The sequence below is a fragment of the Saccopteryx bilineata genome, chromosome 4 (genome assembly GCF_036850765.1).
Source record: "Saccopteryx bilineata isolate mSacBil1 chromosome 4, mSacBil1_pri_phased_curated, whole genome shotgun sequence".
Lineage (NCBI taxonomy): Eukaryota > Metazoa > Chordata > Mammalia > Chiroptera > Emballonuridae > Saccopteryx > Saccopteryx bilineata.
The window spans coordinates 292,863,938-292,882,740 of record NC_089493.1 but is presented as its reverse complement, the minus strand read 5'-3'; the positions used below and the strand labels follow the sequence as shown (position 1 = coordinate 292,882,740).

The following is an 18,803-nucleotide window of genomic DNA, read 5'->3' as shown; positions in this document are numbered from 1 at the left end:
TTGAATCCCACCACTGGTAGTAAGAGTCTCCTCGTAGGGAGTTGTGAGGATTAAATGAGTTCACACAAGCCCTAGTGCAGGCCTATTAGATGGACTAGCTATTGATCGAAGGGTTGTTTTACTGTCTAAACTTTTCTGGAGCCTAACATAGTGGGTGCTCAGTAAATATCATATTTGCGGGAGGAAAGAACACACATTGGCACTTAGCTGCTGCTGGGCTTGGGGGGGGGGGGGGCGGAGAAGAGATCAAGTTGCAGTGGGAGGGGCGCAGGGACCAGCCAGAGCGAGTCGGGGCCTCCTCCGGAGAAGGGCTTTCATTGCGAGAGCACCGGGCAACTACTGCGGGTTCTCCGCGGGGCGTGACCTCGGGCTGCTGCGGGGGGAGACCGCGATCAGGGGCGCCCCCAGGAAAGGTCAGCGGCCGGGCCTGGAGGGAGCAGAGGAACAGGAACAGGGAAGCTGGACCGGAGGCCCTGGGCGGGCGGGGGGGTGCCTGCACATCTGGGGGCGGACGCGGGGGGCGGTGCCTGCACATCTGGGGGCGGACGCGGGGGGCGGTGCCTGCGCATCTGGGGCGGGCGCGGGGCGGGCACTGGAAGTCAGGAGAAGTGGGTCCCGCCCCAGGAAAGCCCCGCGCAGCGCCACCGGCCTACCCGGCCGAGGTCCCCACTTACCACTCGGGCGCCTGCTGGGCGAGTGGACCGGAGCCCGCAGGTAAGATGCGAGGCCCGCGCGGGGCGGAGGCGGGGGTTCTCCCTGGACACGCAGCGGGTGTCTGGGAAGTGCTGGGCCGCCGGCGGGGCCAGGTGGCAGGGACCTAGGACGCCCCGACACGCGCACGGGGTGCAGCCAGCTCAGTGCACAGCACCCAGGGGCAGCCGCGGCACAGAGCTGGGAAGGAAGGCTGGCCCGGGTGTCCAGAAGGCCGGCGCCCCCAAACTGGTACTGTCTCAGACATCCACGGGGACGGCCTCTGTGGGGCTTGAGAATGTGGAAAGTGTGGGGTGACACAGGTCTTGGGCCACGCGGAGCCCTTCTGTGGGCCGGCCCGCGTACAGGGATTTGGTGAGGATGGTGGGGAAGGAAAGGGTGGGACAGTTCTGAAAAACTGTCTAGTTGTTTACGAGGTCAAAGAATCTGGGGAAATAAGTCCCGTTTCACTTTTGGCCTCTTTATTTGAATATTGTTGAATGGACCCAGTACTCGTGAGCATTTCGCTGGGGCTTATTTATCTGCAGGCTCCGTTCTGAACACTGAGTGTATTATTCTGAGTTAATTAAATCTCAGAAAAACCTTCCTCGTCCTGCTGGGCATCAGGGCCGTTTTCCAGATCAGGGCACGCTGGCACAGGAAGCTGAAACAACTTGCCCAGGGTGAGGCCCACCCGGAAAGTGTGGGTCAGGACGGGCACCAGGCTGTCTGACGCTGGAACCTCCTGTCCTCCACCTGCCAGTGGTAGTTGTCAAACTACCCTATAGACGAGTTCTCCCGGCATCTGAGTGAACTGCAGATTCCCGGTTCCCCTTCCTTGAGATTCAGATTCAATAAGCTCAGAATCTGGATTTAAAACAAAGCCAAAATTTATATTTCCTGTAATCAGGAGAGACTTGGGGACCAGCAGACTGGTGGTCCATGTTGGGGTTCACGGATCGCCCCCTGGCCAACACTAATCCCGCTCGACTCCTAGTCTCTGCCTGTCCCCAGTCCTCTGTGAGCTGTGACCCCCTGCAGCTCCTCCCCGAGGGGTGGCCTCTTAGAAGCTGGAGCATTTGCTGGGACATCAGCACTTTTATTAACATCCTGAAGTCTGATGGGGAAACTGAGGCTCGGGTGTCCATTTGGCCAGGGTGGCGCACAGTCAGGGGACTCCGGAGTCCTGCAGAGGCCCCTGAACTCAGCTAGTCCGTCCACCCTGTGATTACAGAGGAGGGTGCTGAGCTGCGGACTGGGGGGGTGACCAGCCCAGCCATCGCCTCCCTCACTAGCGCGCACAGGGCCCCCTGCGCTCTGCCCCGGTGCTGTTCAGGGCACTGGTGTTTGGCCTGAAGGAGGCCTCCCTCTGGGGAGAGGGGGCACACTCGGGGTGATCAACTCTTCATGGGGCAGTGAGACGGGCTTCCCGGAGCAGGGGCCCCTGAGCCAGCCTTGGAGGGGCTGCAGAGGAGCTGGCAGGTGGAGAAGGGGAGGGAAAGGTAAGCTGAGCAGGGAACAGCGTGGGCGGAGGCTGGGAAGTGAGGAAAGCGTGGCGTGCGGCGCCTGGGGAGTGGGAGAGTCAGAGAGGACGGACAGAAAGGTGGGCTTGGCCACGTGGGAGAATGTCTCCAATGCCGTGCTGAGGAGCAGGCCAGTGCATTGTACCTTCGCCCGAGCGATAAGCGTCCCAATGCAGATTCCTGGGCCTTCGGAGCGGAATCTGGAGGGAGGCCATGGGAAGGCAGCAGGGGGGAAACCACTGTCAGTTGCCCTGGTTACAACACACCCGTTTCCCAGCAGGTCTGGGATGACCTGAGGATTTCCACATTCTGGGCGGTGACTCAGTACCGATGTGTTTTGTACTGCACGACCCCGGGTCTGCAGAAAGCCCTGGTGGGGCTGGGGGGGTGCCCCCTAAGGCAGTGGTTTTTAATCTCCGACTGGTCCACGAAAGAGTTAACCATCCTCGTCCAGAAGAGAGGAGTTGTGTGAACTGGCCCTTGGAAGAGTGTGGACCTGAGAACCCAGCAGTGGCTGGAGGGTCCCGCAGGAGCCAGCACCTGACTGGCCGTATCCGCGTTGCTTTGTTGTGTGACTTCCAGCCAGTTTCTCTGCCTCTCTGAGCTAGAGGCACAGAGGAGGGCGCGGGCTTGAAGACGGGGCCCCAGGTTCACATGTGAGCTGTGGCTTCCTCGCTGTGACCTGGAGGCAGTTGCTAACCTCTCTGAGCCTCAGTGTGCCTGTCAGTAAAGTGGGTAGTGGGGGGTCATGAGATAATTTTTATAGGCACCTTGCCGGTGGCTCAGTGACTGCAGTTTCTCTCCCCATTTAGGACAGAGTCCCTTGTCCATACCCAGCACCTGGCTTCCTCACTCATTTCTTCTTCACATATTTATTGAGCACCTACCTACACGTGCCAGGCACTGTGCCCGGCGCTACTGACAGAGCACTGGACAAAGTCCCTGCCCTCTGGAGTTTAAATTCTAGTTGAGAAGGCGAGAAGCCCGCAAACAAATGTATACCGGCAGAGCGACACCCAGATCAGTAATTCCGAAATCCCTCTGAAAACCAGCAGCTTTTCACAACCCAGTCGGGAGCAGCGCCTGTCGTGAGTGAACCAGGTGATGGTCAGGCTCTTTGGGTCTTTATTTCTCCTCCTGGGCTGTCCTGCAGAGATTCTCATATGACGATTGCAGGGGCTGCTCAGGTCACGTGGGGGTGGGGTGCTTCCAGCTGGCATTTGGTACGAGATGGCCTTGTACAGTCTGAGTGCATCTGGGTTCAGAAACATGCCCGAGCCCTGGCCAGTTGGCTCAGCGGTAGAGCGTCGGCCTGGCGTGTGGGGGACCAGGGTTCAATTCCCGGCCAGGGCACACAGGAGAAGCGCCCATTTGCTTCTTCACCCCCCACCTCCTCCTTCCTCTCTGTCTCTCTCTTCCCCTCCCGCAGCCAAGGCTCCATTGGAGCAAAGATGGCCCGGGCGCTGGGGATGGCTCCTTGGCCTCTGCCCCAGGCGCTAGAGTGGCTCTGGTTGCGGCAGAGCTACGCCCCGGAGGGGCAGAGCATCGCCCTCTGGTGGGCGTGCCGGGTGGAATTGGGCGCATGCGGGAGTCTGTCTGACTGTCTCTCCCCGTTTCCAGCTTCAGGAAAAAAAATACAACAACAACAAAAAAGAAACACGCCCGACCCCCGGGTATCACACAAGAGATCGTGGACGAGCAGTGTCCCGTCGAGTGGTGACAGTGCAGGAGGACAGTGAAGCCCGGTGCGGGGCAGGTCAGGGCCCCTCCGAAGGACGTTAGAAGTACAAGGGGCGGAGGCCTGGAGGCACCGGCCAGGCAGAGGGGCCCCAGCAGAGATCTTGTCCACCCCGCCCACCTCGCTTCCGCTGCTCACAGGCGCTGCGTGCGCAGGTCTGTCTCTGCGCGTGTCAGCCTTTCCAAGAAGTGGTGATGGCTCTGAGGTTTCAGGTTTGGCTCCGCCTGACTCATCCTCCCGCTTGAGGCCACCACAGGCCTCGTTACCGCCTCGAGGTTGCTCAAGAAATCCAGGCTCTTGGCTAAAGCATGCCTGGGCGCTGTGACTTGCTGGGCCATCACCAGCCGGGCCAGCATCCGAGTGCCCTTCTCCTCCCTTCCGGGAAGGACGGAGGATGTGGGTCGGGGTGAGGGGAGGGGCGCGTGGCCCTCCGGGGTTTGATGGAACAGACTTCCTGAGGGGAGGGTGCGCAGTTCTGAGCAGAGGATTTATTAAGGGACTAACAGCCTACAGCCTGCAGAGCAGCTTACAAGTGAAAAGTATCATAACTTGTTTTGAGTGCCAGCGCCCGGCTCGCGGCTTACATTCACTCAGCAAACATGCCAGGGGCTGGGACACAGCGGCCAAGTGAGGGCCCTTGCGGAGCTGATAGTCTGGTGGAGGAGGTGACTCCTAGGAGGTGGCTCTTGAGCTAAGACCTGAAGTAAAAAGACATGTGGTTATCTGGGAAAAGAGTGTTCCTGGCAGAGACCGGCAAGTGCAAAGGCCCTGAGGTGGGAACAGGCTTGGTGCGTTTGACCCACAACAAGGAAGCTGATGCAGTTGGATGGAATTTAGCAAGGCCGAGAGGGGCAGGAACGTGGTCAGGGAGGTAAACAGGAGCCAGATACCCGCATTACCTCATTCGACTTGTAGAATAACCCTGCAAGGTAGGAACTGCTCTTACGCAACTTTTACAGATGAAGAAACTGGCACAGAATGGTTTAGTAACTTGTCCAGGGTCACACAGCTGGAAGGTGGCAGAGCAGGGCTGTGAACCTGGCAGCTCCAGAGCCCTCAGTCTTCAGTGTTTCAACACATAACAGAAACGGGGCTTGTTACTACTACGGCCATTGCTGATGTGCCGCCTGCTGTGGGTCATCCCAGCAACCCTGTGGGTGTGGTCAGGCCAGGATTGGCCTTACAGATGATCCAATACTGTGTGAATCATTTACAGATTGTTTTACCAATGAGCGCCTTCCCCAGGGTCAGATGGTGAGGACGCGGAGGGGAACAGGTCCAGTGGAGGCCCGACCGCAAGCTGGGCACTGTGCTGGGGGAGGTACTGTGCTGGGGTACTGTGCTGGGGGAGGTACTGTGCTGGGGGCGGTACTGTGCTGGGGGCGGCACTGTGCTGGGGGAGGCACTGTGCTGGGGGCGGTACTGTGCTGGGGGAGGTACTGTGCTGGGGGGGTACTGTGTTGGGGGCGGTACTGTGCTGGGGGAGGTACTGTGCTGGGGGTGGTACTGTGTTGGGGGTGGTACTGTGTTGGGGGAGGTACTGTGTTGGGGGAGGCACTGTGCTGGGGGAGGCACTGTGCTGGGGGCGGTACTGTGTTGGGGGAGGTGCTGTGCTAGGGGAGGCGCTGTGCTGGGGGAGATACTGTGTTGGGGGCGGTACTGTGCTGGGGGAGGTACTGTGTTGGGGGAGGCCCTGTGCTGGGGGAGGTACTGTGTTGGGGGCGGTACTGTGTTGGCGGAGGTACTGTGTTGGGGGAGGTACTGTGCTGGGGGAGGTGCTGTGCTGGGGGAGGCACTGTGCTGGGGGAGGCGCTGTGCTGGGGGAGGCGCTGTGCTGGGGGAGGCACTGTGCTGGGGGAGGCGGGCAGATGAATGGGTGGGAAGTAAGGGGCGTGGTCACGGTCACAGCCCCTGAGAGCCGTTCTGGGGAACGCAAGTGGGCCTGAGGCCCTCCTGGGGCAGCCTTTTCAGAAGAGGAAGTGGGGCTTCTCGGAGAGGAGACCCCAGCTCTGGGCTGGCAGCGACCGAGCCCACAGAGCCACAGCCTCCTGACGGTCTCGCCGTAACGAAGGAGCACAGGCTTTCCAGGAGAGGCAACCCAGCTGGACCGCTCTGACTGCGCAGGCTCTTTCCTGGGGTTCAGCCAGATTCGCTTTCCAGGAGCTTTCACTTGCTGGCTCTGGTTCTGCCCCGCGGACGCAGTAACCCTCGCCCTCCAACAACAGCCCAGTGTTCCTCTTTTTCAGAATACACAGCCATGGTTCTTTTAATCATTCTTCCTGGCTCAGGGAGTTATAGAGTTCAGTCTAGCTCTGGACATGATCCAGTTGGTTAGAGTCTCAAATAAAACGCATTACTACTTCTGCAAAACCTGCTTAGTCAGAGAGGAGGGAGACCATCACTTCCTTAGATCTAGAGCCTATATCTCTGTTAATGCAACCTGCAATCATACTTTGTAGTTGCCACATCCCCCTGGGGGATAATATTGGGTTTATCAGTTAAAACCTCCAGGTTTCTCTTCTGCATGAGCTACTATCAAAGTTTCTTCCATTCTGAGATTCTTTGTTTGAAGTTAACAATTATTATCAGTCTTTCTTAATTTTTAATAGATCTACTTCAGGCTAAATGGCTATATATTTTTTTATCTGAGTACTGTTTTGACTTTATTCCACAGGTCTTGGCACACAATGTTATTCCTTGCTAATATAGTTTCAGTTTCTCTTTCTTCTAAAAGTGTATGTGCTATTAAATTTTTTTAAGTGGATGGAATTTTTTTTTTATTTTTTACTGTTGCTTTCTAAATGTATTGCATTATGGTCAATATTTGTGGTTTCTAAGATATCAAGATGGAGAATTTGTTGAGATTTTCTTCTTAAGATTTTCCGGTTAATTTTTCTGTGTGGTTCTCTTGCATTTGAAAGGAGGTATGTTTTCTATTGGATATAAAGTTTTAGAAATCTGTTTATTAGACAAGTTTGCTAACTATAGCATTTATATTGTCTGTGTTCTTGTCTATCTGATTCTTCTCCCCCTAGGATAGAGGGTCAGTTCTTTTGTCCTTGACCTTCTCTTGTTTTTTGTTTTTGTTTTGCTTTCTTTTCAAAGCTGTTATTAGGTGCATCTAAGTAAAATATATGAGTAGAAAAAGGATTCGTGATTTTTATAACTTATTGGTCAATTGCTCCTTTTATTGTGAAGTTTGGGTTCAGGGCAGCTTTTAAAACCAGAGCCCCCTTATGTAAAGTAGCGTACCTTAATTCCACGGTTTTATGTAGAGACACCAAAGCAGGATACAGAAGAATTTTTAGGAGGAGATTTATTAATAAGCCAGCTGCATATCACTTACACAGGGTATAGCTGACCCAAATCGTGCAGTGTTGAATATAGCTCTAAGGCTGGTTATATACCCTTAACTGCATACAGGTTGGGGGAAAAGGAGGAGGAGCATGATACAATCATTAACAAGCTTATAACATTTGTCTATGTTGGAATCCATGGGAGTCCGATAGACCAGAGTAACAGGCTTTATTGAAAGGAAGAAAGGAACCCTGCCAGGCACTCCTCCTGGGGGAGAAGAGCACCGGTTACAGACTAGGGGCGAGTTATATAGTGTTTGGGAGAGCCTGAGCGGATACTGAGGCAAAAGTCCTGGTATGTCCAGAATGCTCCTCCTTGGGGGGCTTCAAGCATGTGGGTGTTGAACCAAAAGTCCTGGTATGTCCGGAGCCCCTCCTTGGGGCGGGTTGTCAACTTTTTGGAATTCCTTTGTCTCAGGGGCAATAGTCCAGTAAGGGTAAGGTCTGACAGATAAGCGGAACAGCAAGAGGGCAGTTTGGAATTCACGTATCTATCAGTCTAGATCAGTGATAGTCAACCTGGTCCCTACCGCCCACTAGTGGGCGTTCCAGCTTTCATGGTGGGCGGTAGCAGAGCAACCAAAGTATAAATAAAAAGATAGATTTAACTATACTAAGTTGTTTTATAAAGATTTATTCTGACAAACTTAGTGAAAATCCAACATAAAGTACTTGGTAAGTAATTATTATTATACGCTTTAACTTGATGTAACTCTGCTTTATAAATTTTATAAAGTAAAGTGACTTCCCTACTTTATAAATCACCATTACTGTGGAACCGGTGGGCGGTTAGAAAATTTTACTACTAACAAGAGATACAAAAGTGGGCGGTAGGTATAAAAAGGTTGACTACCCCTGGTCTAGAGGATCTATAAAAAGACATTAAAACTTTCAAGGTAACACAATAGAGATGTCACTTTACATATCAAAGACATTCACAAATCTTTTAGTGTCTATCTCCCCTCCCTTTGCCTAGAGGTATATGTCACGCTCAGGATTCCAGGAAGGGAGGGAGAGTTAAAATCAGTGTAGGGTATGTAAATATTGTCTCTTATAAAAAGGGAAAGGAAGTTTTCCAGATAACCTTTATTCTATAGTTAAACTGAATGACCCAGTCATGCTTGCAAGGCAGAAAGCTTCTGCATTCTTCTCCCTCCATTCTCTAAAGAAAGGACGGGGCAAGAAGCCTGACTTTTCCTGCAATTCTTTGGTACCTTACCACACCCCTTTAAATCTAGAACTCCCCTCACCCAATTTCTTAGCCAGTCTCAAAGTTAGCACATTGTCCTCCCCTGAGGTGGTGAGGTTGCAGTTAATTGGCTTGCTAATTCTCTCGCTTAATGGCTTCCTGGCCTCCTCTTTGAAATGTAGAAATGTCAGGGAAACCTTCCATTGCTGGGAAGAGACCTGACAATAGGAGGAGTTTTAAATCACAGTAAGTGTTTGTAAAAGCCTAATTGCAGGCCCAGAGGCTCCGTCTTCTGATAGCAGATCAGCCCCCCCCCCACCCCCATTCCAAGGGCAGTGCAAACCAGTAAGGGGGGTGGGGGCTGACTGGCTTGAAATCTCCGCCTGCCTGGTGGGCCGAGACCTTGTGAACTAGCACAGGCCTCCTTTAGACGGCTGAGCCCCGAGATAAACAGTTTGGAGAAGCTGTGGCACCTCTCCAGCCCACACAGGAAGAAGGATGACCTTGTTGTACCCACAGAGGCAGCGATGTCAGCCGCCTTTTCCAAGACCCCTGACTACACTGTAAATACCTTACTCCAGCCCTCCCCCGGGGCTGGGCCGGGCCGATACAGTTTGTCTGTCTCAGCCGCCTGCACCCAGGCTTTTCGAATACATTTTCCTTCTGGAACACACCAGCCTTGTGCTTTTGGTCCGGCTCTCCCGGTGCCCATCCATAGACCGGGAAGGGGCGTGGCCGGTCAGCTCTCATACGGGATCAGGTGGTCCAGCTGGAGTCCCTCCGGGTCAGACCTAGCCAGGGGTTTATACCAACCTGCCTGTTGCCAAGAGAAGCTGAAAGGAGGCTCTCCCCCCTCCCCAGTGGACCGGCCCCCTGCGGCTTCCACCTAACGTTTATTGGTGTAAAACAGCCACCTTTCTCTCTTTAATATGTTGATGCCTTGACTTCTTCTGTTTTATTCAGTATTAATCTCCCTGTAAAGCCAGTAGCCATGGCCACCATCACAGCCACCAGGCCCATGCAGGTTCACATTTGATTCTGACAGACGGTAATGAAACAACAAAGCCAAGAACTGGTGGGCCATCATCTTTATCCTAGCTTGTACCCGGTGGCAAGAAACACACACAGTGGGAAAACACTTCCCTTTCCATTCAGGGCTCTCAAAGCCACTGACTCGTCCAAGTTTCCTAGAATCAAAGGTTTCTACTTCACCAGTCTTATTCACCTCTGTAAAGCCAGCAGCCAAGGCCAGGACCACTATCAAAGCAGCCCGGCCAGTGCAGGTTCGCATTGGATTCGGACAGTCGGTAAAGAAACAACGGAGCCACAAACTGGTGGGCCATAGTCTTTAATCCTAGCTTGCACCCGGCGGGCAAGTAAAAATACACACTGGGCTCCAAAACCCAGTCACATCCAGTGCTCACAAAGCTACTGACTTATCCGAGTTTCCTAGAATCAAAGGTTTCTAGCTCACCAGACTTATTCTCCTGTTCCCCATCTCCTTCCTTATCCCAAATACAAACTCTACACAAACTGGCATCTCACTCAGCACTCCGCCATCTTGGCTGCTTCTCCTGGCCTCCTCCACGTGGCCTCCTTCCGCTGCTGGCTCTACTCTCTCATGCTAATCATCCCAGGAACCAAGAGGGCAAACTTCCGTTTTGCCCCCACTTTATACTGTAGCTTCACAACCTCTAATCCAATATACAAAGTAGGGAAGTCTCCAACCCAAAGTCACCTTCTGAGGCATGATTGGATTGCACCACCCCACATCAAAAAGGGTAGGAAAGGCTTAATCCCAAAACCAAGCCCCAGGCTACAAGAATTCCGCCTGCCTTTTTAGCCCACCCCAACACACATTAATATCACCTGGGCGACGGCCTCTTTAACAAAGTGAGCATAATACATTTTATCTGCCCAACAACCTCTGTTCTCCATCTCCTTCTCTCTGCACAAACTCTGCACAAACTGGCTTCTCCTCCAGCACTCCACCATCTTGGCTGCTTCTTCTCTCCTCCACGTGGTCTTTCTCTGCTTTCTTAGGACATAATCACTCTTCTCCCCGGAACAACATGATCTCTCTTCTTTTTAAAACTTTTTGGTGCCAAAGCCCTCCCCCAACACATATTAACATAATCACATCCATCCCAAGTGCAAAGCCAGTAGCCAGGGCCACCATGTAGAGCCAGTAGCCACGGCCAGGGCCAGCATCAGAGCAGCCCAGCCCATGCAGGTTCGCATTGGATTCGGACAGTCGGTAAAGAAACCATGGAGCCAAAAACTGGTGGGCCATAGCCTTTAATCCTAGCTTGCACCCGGCGGGCAAGTAAAAATACACACTGGGCTCCAAGACCCAGTCACACTCAGTGCTCACAGAGCCACTGACTTATCCAAGTTTCCTAGAATCAAAGGTTTCTAGCTCACTAGCCTTATTCTCCTCAGTTCCCCATCTCCTTCCTTATCCCAGATACAAACTCTACACAAACTGGCATCTCACTCAGCACTCCGCCATCTTGGCTGCTTCTCCTGGCCTACTCCACGTGGCCTCCTTCTGCTGCTGGCTCTACTTTCTCCTCTAATCATCCCAGGAACCAAGCGTCCAAGCTCCCACTTCGTCCCCATTTTATAGTGTAGCAATCCAAACTCTTAATCCAATATACAAAACAGGGAAGTCTCTAATACAAAGTCACTTCTCTGAGGCATGATTGGATTGTACTGCCCTACATCAAAAAGGGTGGGAAAGGGTTAATCCCAAAACCAAGCCCCAGGCTACAATGATCCTGTCTGCCTCCAACACACATTAGTATCACCTGGGCGAGGGCATCTTTAACAAAGTGAGCATAATACATTTTATCCGCCCAACACACCATCACAGCCGCCTGGCCCATTCAGGTTCACATTGGATTCGGACAGTCGGTAAAGAAACAACGGAGCCAAAAACTGGTAGGCCATCATCTTTAATCCTAGCTTGCACCCGGTGGGCAAGTAAAACACACACTGGGATCCAAAACCCACTCACATTCAGTGCTCACAAAGCTACTGACTTATCAGAGTTTCCTAGAATCAAAGGTTTCTAGCTCACCAGACTTATTCTCCTCTGTTCACCATCTCCTTCCTTCTCCCTGCATAAGCTCTGCATTAACTGGCTTCTCACTCAACACTCTGCCATCTTGGCTTCTTCTCCTTGCCTCCTCCACGTGGCCTTTCTCTGCTCTCTGCTCTCTCTTCTCTCTCCTCTAATGATAATCTCAGGAACCAAGAGCACAAACTCCCGTTCTGCCCCCATTTTATAGTGTAGAAATCAAAACCTTTAATCCAATATACAAAATAGGGAAGTCTCTAATACAAAGTCACTTATCTGATGCATGATGGGATTGTACCACTCCATATCAAAAAGGGTAGGAAAGGCTTAGTCCTAAAACGAAGCCCCAGGCTACAAGAATCCTGCCTGCCCACAGCCTGCCCCCAACACACATTAATATTACCTGGGCGATGGCTTCCATGTGGGCAGCGCCATCTTTAACAAAGTGAGCGTAATATATTTTATCTGCCCAACACCAAGCAAGAAGGGCAACTAATATTATCACCTGGGTGACGGGCTTCCACGTGGGCAGCACCATATTTAACAAAGTGGGCATAATATATTTTATCTGCACAACACAAAGCCACTGACTTACCTAGAGTTTACTAGAATCAAAGGTTTTTACCTCACCAGCCTTATTCACCTCTGTTCTCCATCTCCTTCTCTCTGCACGAACTGGCTTCTCCTTCACTCCGCCATCTTGGCTGCTTCTCCTCTCCTCCATGTGGCCTTTCTCTGCTCTCCCTCAGCATGGGCTCCTCTGCCCCATTTTATAGTATAGAAATCAAAACCTTTAATCCAGTATACAAACAAGGAAGTCTCTGATACAAAGTCACTTATCTGAGGCATAATGGGAGTCCTTATGAGAGTGCACCACCCACATCATGCAACAGTCAAGGTGTGGGGAAAAAAGCTTAGCGTTGAAAAGATCTTAGTATTAAAAGGGTGGGAAAGGCTTAGTCTTAAAACTAAGCCTTACACTATAAGGACCTTCCTGCTTACAGCCTGTCCCTCACACCCAATGCAAACTATAAGCGAGCAAACATATATATCATATTTACAAACTTATTTGACCAACACCATGGTGAGCACAAGGTAATAGGCAACGGAAGGCAGGGAACGTTTGGGGTGCTGGTGCTTGGGGAAGGTGTGGGGGGTCTCGCCTGTTGGTGCTTCTACTCGTTGGGGTCCCCTGGCATCTCAGGACACTTACCCAACCACCCAAGAGGACAACGCGGTGATTGTAAGCCAAAGAAGGACCACAAATGTGGAGTATTTTTTTTAATTAAATTTTTTTTTTTTTTTTACAGAGACAGAGAGAGAGTCAGAGAGAGAGAGATAGACAGGGACAGACAGAGATGAGAAGCATCAATCATTAGTTTTTCGTTGTGCGTTGCAACACCTTAGTTGTTCATTGATTGCTTTCTCATATGTACCTTGACCGCAGGCCTTCAGCAGACCGAGTAACCCCTTGCTCGAGCCAGCGACCTTGGGCTCAAGCTGGTGAGCTTTTGCTCAAACCAGATGAGACTGCATTCAAACTGGCGACCTCGGGGTCTCGAACCTGGGTCTTCCGCATCCCAGTCCGATGCTCTATCCACTGCGCCACCGCCTGGTCAGGCTTTTTTAAAAGATTTTATTTATTCATTTTATAGAGGAGAGAGAGAGAGAGAGAGAGAAGTGGGGGAGAAGCAGGAAGCATCAACTCCCATATGTGCCTTGACCAGGCAAGCCCAGGGTTTTGAACCAGCAACCTCAGTGTTCCAGGTCGATGCTTTATCCTCTGCGCTCCCACAGGTCAGGATATTCTTTCTTGTTTTTAATTTACTTGAGAGAGAGAATGAGAGAGAGAGAGACAGGAACACTGATCTGTTCCTGTATGTGCCCTGGCCAGGAATTGAAAACCTGGAACCTCTGCACTTCAGGATGAAGCTCTAACCAGCCAGGGCACATGGAGTGTGTTTTTTAAATATTGAACTCTTTTCCAACCCTTATAAATCAAGATAACTTACAAAGAAATCTGGATTTCTGGCTTCTTTTGGAAAATGAAAAGACCTTCATTGTCCTGCGGGGGAAACCTCGGAAGCAGTGTGGAGCCGCCCCGTGGGACGGCAGGTGCTCACCGCTCGTCCCTCTGTGCTCACCGAGGCCACGCGCCCGAGTTCTCTAGGTCTTTGCGTTTACTCTGGAGGAGGTGACTCTGCCCTGAAGCAGGGGGCCCAGGGCCGGGAGCAGCTGAGCAGAGGGCAGGTCCCTGGGGGACCTGAAGTAGCACCGGGCATGCACGGAGGGCCTTTGGGGTCCTTTCGGTCCCTGGGGGACCTGAAGTAGCACCGGGCATGCACGGAGGGCCTTTGGGGTCCTTTCGGTCCCTGGGGGACCTGAAGTAGCACCTGGCGTGCACGGGGGCCTTTGGGGTCCTTTCAGCCCTGAGGACAGACGCTTCTGAGACCTCTGTTGACACACCCAGTACCCTGGATTGCACACTCCGATCTCTTCCCTCTCATCTGTCTTTTTTCTTTCCCTTTTTATTGCAACATACATGCAGACAAGCTCGCCGCTTCACTCATGTTCACAAAGTGAACACGTACATGTATGACCCAGTCCAGAAACAAAGCGTGGCCAGCCCCCAGAAGGCTCCAGCCTGCCGCCACCTCCAAGGACGCCGTCCTGACTTCTGCCCCGGGACCGCTCTGTCTCCGTTTTACTCGGTATAAATGGAGTCAGTGTCGCCCTTCTGTCGCTCAGCTCGTGCCAGAGACCTGTGTGTGCTGGTGCGGCCGCCCGTGCCGGACACCTGTGTGTGCTGGTGCGGCCGCCGGCGTTGACTCAGTGTCTCCGTGCTCTTACTTAGTGCTCAAGGCGAGCTTTTGTCACCTGCTCCATCTGCACTGTCTGAGGCCTCCTCCGCAGCCCTGGTCTCTCCGCCTCCCTGCCACCACCCCACGAAGCAGATGGTTCTGCCCTTACTTCACAGATGAGGAGACTGAGGCTCTGAGGGGACCCCAAGCTTGCCAAGGTCCCCCAGACAGTCAAGGGTGGGACCCGCACACTTAGGCCCAGAATTATGCGCTGTGTCTTAGATGCCCCGGAGTCCCTGCCAACATGAGTGGCCCCACACACCTGGGTCCCTGACTGCCAGGCAGGATTTGGGGTGAGACAACAGGAAGAACTAGAGGGAGCGCCTCCCTCGCCACCAACCCCCACGGCCTGTCTACAGGCAGGAACTGGGAGCGCTTCTCTTTGCTGACGTGTTAGTTGCTTTGGGTTGGCTCAGGGGCAAAGTCCTGGTCACTGTCGAGACAAGTTCACTGCTGAGGACTGGGCAAACAGGATGGAGGCAAGTCATAGCTTGGTCACTTCCTGCCCCGTCACCTGGGGACCCTTTCTGAACCCGTCTGAGCCTTGGTTCCCCCGCCGTGTGCCGGGGGACTGTTTGGCCAGGTCTTTCCCAGGGGGCTTGTTGAAGGAGCCAGCAGAGACGTGTGTAACAGACCAGGTTTGCGGCTGCTTCCTCTGTGCCAGGCGCTGTGCCGTGGACTCCAGAGCCAGGAGGTCTAGGTTCAAATCCCAGCCCCACCACTTACTCGCTGTGCATCCTCAGGCAGGTTTCTGAACCCTCCTGGGCCCTGGTTTCCCCATGCCGATGCGGGGATGATAATAACAGTCAGCACTTGCCACATTCTTTGGTCAGGAGGGGTAGAGCCCGTGGGCAGAAGAGCCATTAGAGACCATGGCTTCCCTAATGGCTTGGGGAACCGGGTCACACAGAGGCAGCTGTGGTGACTTGTGCACACTTCAGGCAGAAGGCCCACTAGGAACTGTGACTATCGCTGAGACTGACAGAATCTATCATCTTGGGGCCGGACGTCATGCGCCCGCCTGCTCTTCAGGGAAATGAGTAATAATCACGGCAATGCCCCAGTTACCAGCTCCCTGGAGGTGGCGGTCCCCAGCTGCCCACCGGTGCCTGCCTTAGGGCATTCAGGAGACTCCGAGCCAGAACTGGTCAGTGTTTATCCGGCAGTGAGAGCCGGAAACTCCCAGCCGTCCGGGCCCCTGCACTCGGCTGGGGGAGGGTGTCCATTCATTCCTGCACTCGGTTGGTCTCTGTGGACCCCTCCTCTGTGCAGGGCTCTGTCCTGGGCTCTGGGGCTACAGCGTGGAGGTGCGGACACAGGCTCTGGCCTGCGGGAGCCGGCGCTCCTGCGGGCGTTTGGTCAGTGACGGGCGTGCACACGGGTGCTGTGCTGCGGGCATGAGAGCGGGCAGAGAGGGAAAGCAGGAGTGAGTGGGGCTGGCAGATGGTGGAAGGGTCGGCTGCTGCTTCTGAGCAGGTGGTGTCGGACCTGGGTCCTCAGGTTAGCCTCCTCCCAGGGGCCTCCCGTGCCTTCTGCAGATGGCTGTGGCTTCCAGAGTCCTAGGTGGGGCTGCCTGGGTACCTCCCGAGGGGCCCCATTGGCCGCTTGGACTCAACGCGTCCACAACCAGCACTTGTGTACGCATTGCCGTGGCCACTGGCACAAGACGCCAGCCTGTCCCCAAGATGGTGCCTCCCTCCAGGGTGTCTGGCTGGCCGTATCCCATGAAGGAGGTCACAGTCTCCAGCCCCTCCTGTCTCTCTCAGACAAAGTTGTGTCCCTGCACAACCCCAGGCCTTCAGCCATAGCTGGTGACCCTCAAACCTGTCTCCAGCCCGAGCCTTCCCCTTGAGCCTCGGCCACTAGGACACATGGCTTCCCAATGGCTCCCGGGGCCCATGGCTGTGTGCACTCACAGTGTCTGCAGTGTGGCGGAGTGTGTGGTTCCCTCGGCAATCCCGCTTCCCTTCCCCGCACCGCTATCCGCCCAGGGCCACCTGCCCACTCCCCGCTGCCCACCCCCAGCCATCATGGCAGAGCCCTGCTGTGTCCACTGCGAATGGGGCTGGCACCTGCCCCTCCTCCAGCTCCATCAGCATCTCCCGGTCGCCCTGTGGTCGTCCGAACACACGGCCAGTGGGACTCCTAGAAGGTAGTGCCTCTCCTGTCTGATGCCCTGAAGTGGCGCCCACTGCCGGGGGTGGAGTCACAGCGCTGACCGGGGGGTGGAGTCACAGCGCTGACCGGGGGGTGGAGTCACAACGCTGACCGGGGGGTGGAGTCACAGCGCTGACGGGGGTGGGGTCACAGCGCTGACCGGGGGTGGAGTCACAGGCTGACCGGGGGTGGAGTCACAGGCTGACCAGGGGTGGAATCACAGGCTGACCGGGGGTGGAGTCACAGCGCTGGCCGGGGATGGAGTCACAGCGCTGACCCGGGATGGAGTCACAGCGCTGACCGGGGGGTAGAGTCACAGCGCTGACCGGGGGGTGGAGTCACAGGCTGACCGGTGGTGGAGTCACAGCGCTGACCGGAGGGTGGAGTCACAGCGCTGACGGGGGGTGGAGTCACAGCGCTGACCGGGGGGTGGAGTCACAGCGCTGACCGGGGGGTGCAGTCACAGCGCTGACCAGGGGGTGCAGTCACAGCACTGACCGGGGGTGGAGTCACAGTGCTGACGGGGGGGGGGGGGGGGGGGGGAGTCACAGCGCTGACCCGACCCGGGGTGGAGTCACAGCGCTGACCGGGGGTGGAGTCACAGCGCTGATCGGGGGTGGAGTCACAACGCTGACCGTGCTGGTGGACAGTGTTGTCCTCTGGGCCAGCGGCCCTCTCCTGTTGATGCCCTGCAGTGGCGCCTTGCTGCCGGGGGTGGAGTCACAGCTCTGACCGGGGGTGGAGTCACAGCGCTGACCAGGGGTGGAGTCACAGCACTGACCGTGCTGGTGGACAGTGTCGTCTTCTGGGCCGGCCACCCTCTCCTGCCCGTGGCTGCAGCCAAGGGTCCGACTGGTGGTGGGAGTTGGCTGTGCCCTTCCTCCTCCCGGTTGGTCACTCACTCCTCACCTGTCCCTCCTTTTCTTCCCTTCCTCTCTTGGGACCGTTCAGGGTCTGTAAAGTAGGTTTGGTAATTGTACTCATCTCAGGGTGCTGGTGGGGTTTAAAGCATCCGGAACAGCGCCTGGCTCTACGGGAGCACTGTGGACGTGTGACAATAAGGATAAACTGAGGTCACCTGATTACGTGCTGAGTGCCTGCCGAGTGCCAGGCACTGGGCTCCGTGTCAGGTCACCTGGACAGACACGTCCCCGCCCTCAGGGAGGCACCCATTAATCTTCCCCTTCACACCCCCCACCCCACCCCAAGGTAATTCTTGTTCATCCGCCCCTGGGACACCTGACCCTCAGGGGCCAGCGTGCATCCTCACCCACAGCTGCCGCTTATGTTTCCTGATGGTGGTGCTCCCACCGCCCTCAGCGGGCCTGTCTCTCACACTCACCCTCCCATGGCCCACGCCATCCGGGGACATGGCCACCCCACCCGTTCAGGGGCTCGGGGCTCTTTAATTTTCCATTCCTCTCGCCTAGCCCCCAATTCCATCCTGACAGCAAGTGCTTTTGGCTCCGCCTTCAGACGGGTCTAGAACCCACCCACTCTCACCAGCACTTCCCCACAGCCCTGTGTGGGCCCAGCACCCCCTCACTGGTCCCTGCTTCTGCCCGTGACCCCATAGGCCTTTCACACCACACAGCCAGAGGGATGGTTTGAAAAGTCTCATGATGTCAAGTCTCTGCTCAAACCTCCAGTAACTTCTCATTCAAATGTTTGTCAAAGGAAAGAAGGAAGAAAGGAATGAATGAATGAATGAATGAATGGAGATGCTTTACGCATCTGTAGTACCTGGCACCCAGTAGGGGCTCAGTAAACAGCCGCAACAAGAATGCACAAGGGCGTGAGCGAGTGGGTGAGGCCCTGGAGCACACAGTAGGGACACGGGAGCCTGCCGGGCACTGCTGGGCACTGCTGGCTGAGGCTACTGATTCTTGTTCCTGGTGGCAGCAGAACCAGCCTGCCACCACCCCTTCCTATGTTCGAGGGGCTGGTGGTGGGGCAGGCAGGCTGATCCCAAGCCATTTCCAGGCACGGGCCTAGCCTGCCCCACCGTCCCGGGCGGGGCTGCGGATGTGGCTGCTGGTTCTGGGAACCCCAGCCAGGCAGCGTTCCATTCCGGGAAGGCTGCTGCTTCAGGAAGCAGCGTGACCCTGTGTCCTGGTGCTGCCGGCGCCAGCCCCCCATCCTCCCCCCCCCCCCTTGCTATACCAGCCCAGCTGTCTGGAGGACAGAGCACGCTCCAGGCTGGCCTA

At 54.9% G+C, this 18,803-nt stretch overlaps 1 protein-coding gene across 5 annotated transcripts in view; it reads left to right on the top strand.

Annotated features, from left to right (window-relative positions):
* Positions 1–274: 274 nt before the first annotated feature.
* LOC136334897 (interleukin-4 receptor subunit alpha-like) overlaps positions 275–18,803 on the top strand; it is a 45,184-nt gene continuing 26,655 nt past the window's right edge. For 2 of the 5 annotated variants that reach the window (XM_066275755.1, XM_066275754.1), the window contains exon 1: positions 599–714. The gene's annotated coding sequence lies outside the window, so the exon portion shown is untranslated. Of the gene's footprint in view, positions 414–598; positions 715–5,221; positions 5,273–18,803 lie in introns of those variants that run through there. The other 3 variants (XM_066275756.1, XM_066275758.1, XM_066275757.1) reach the window with 3 other exon arrangements.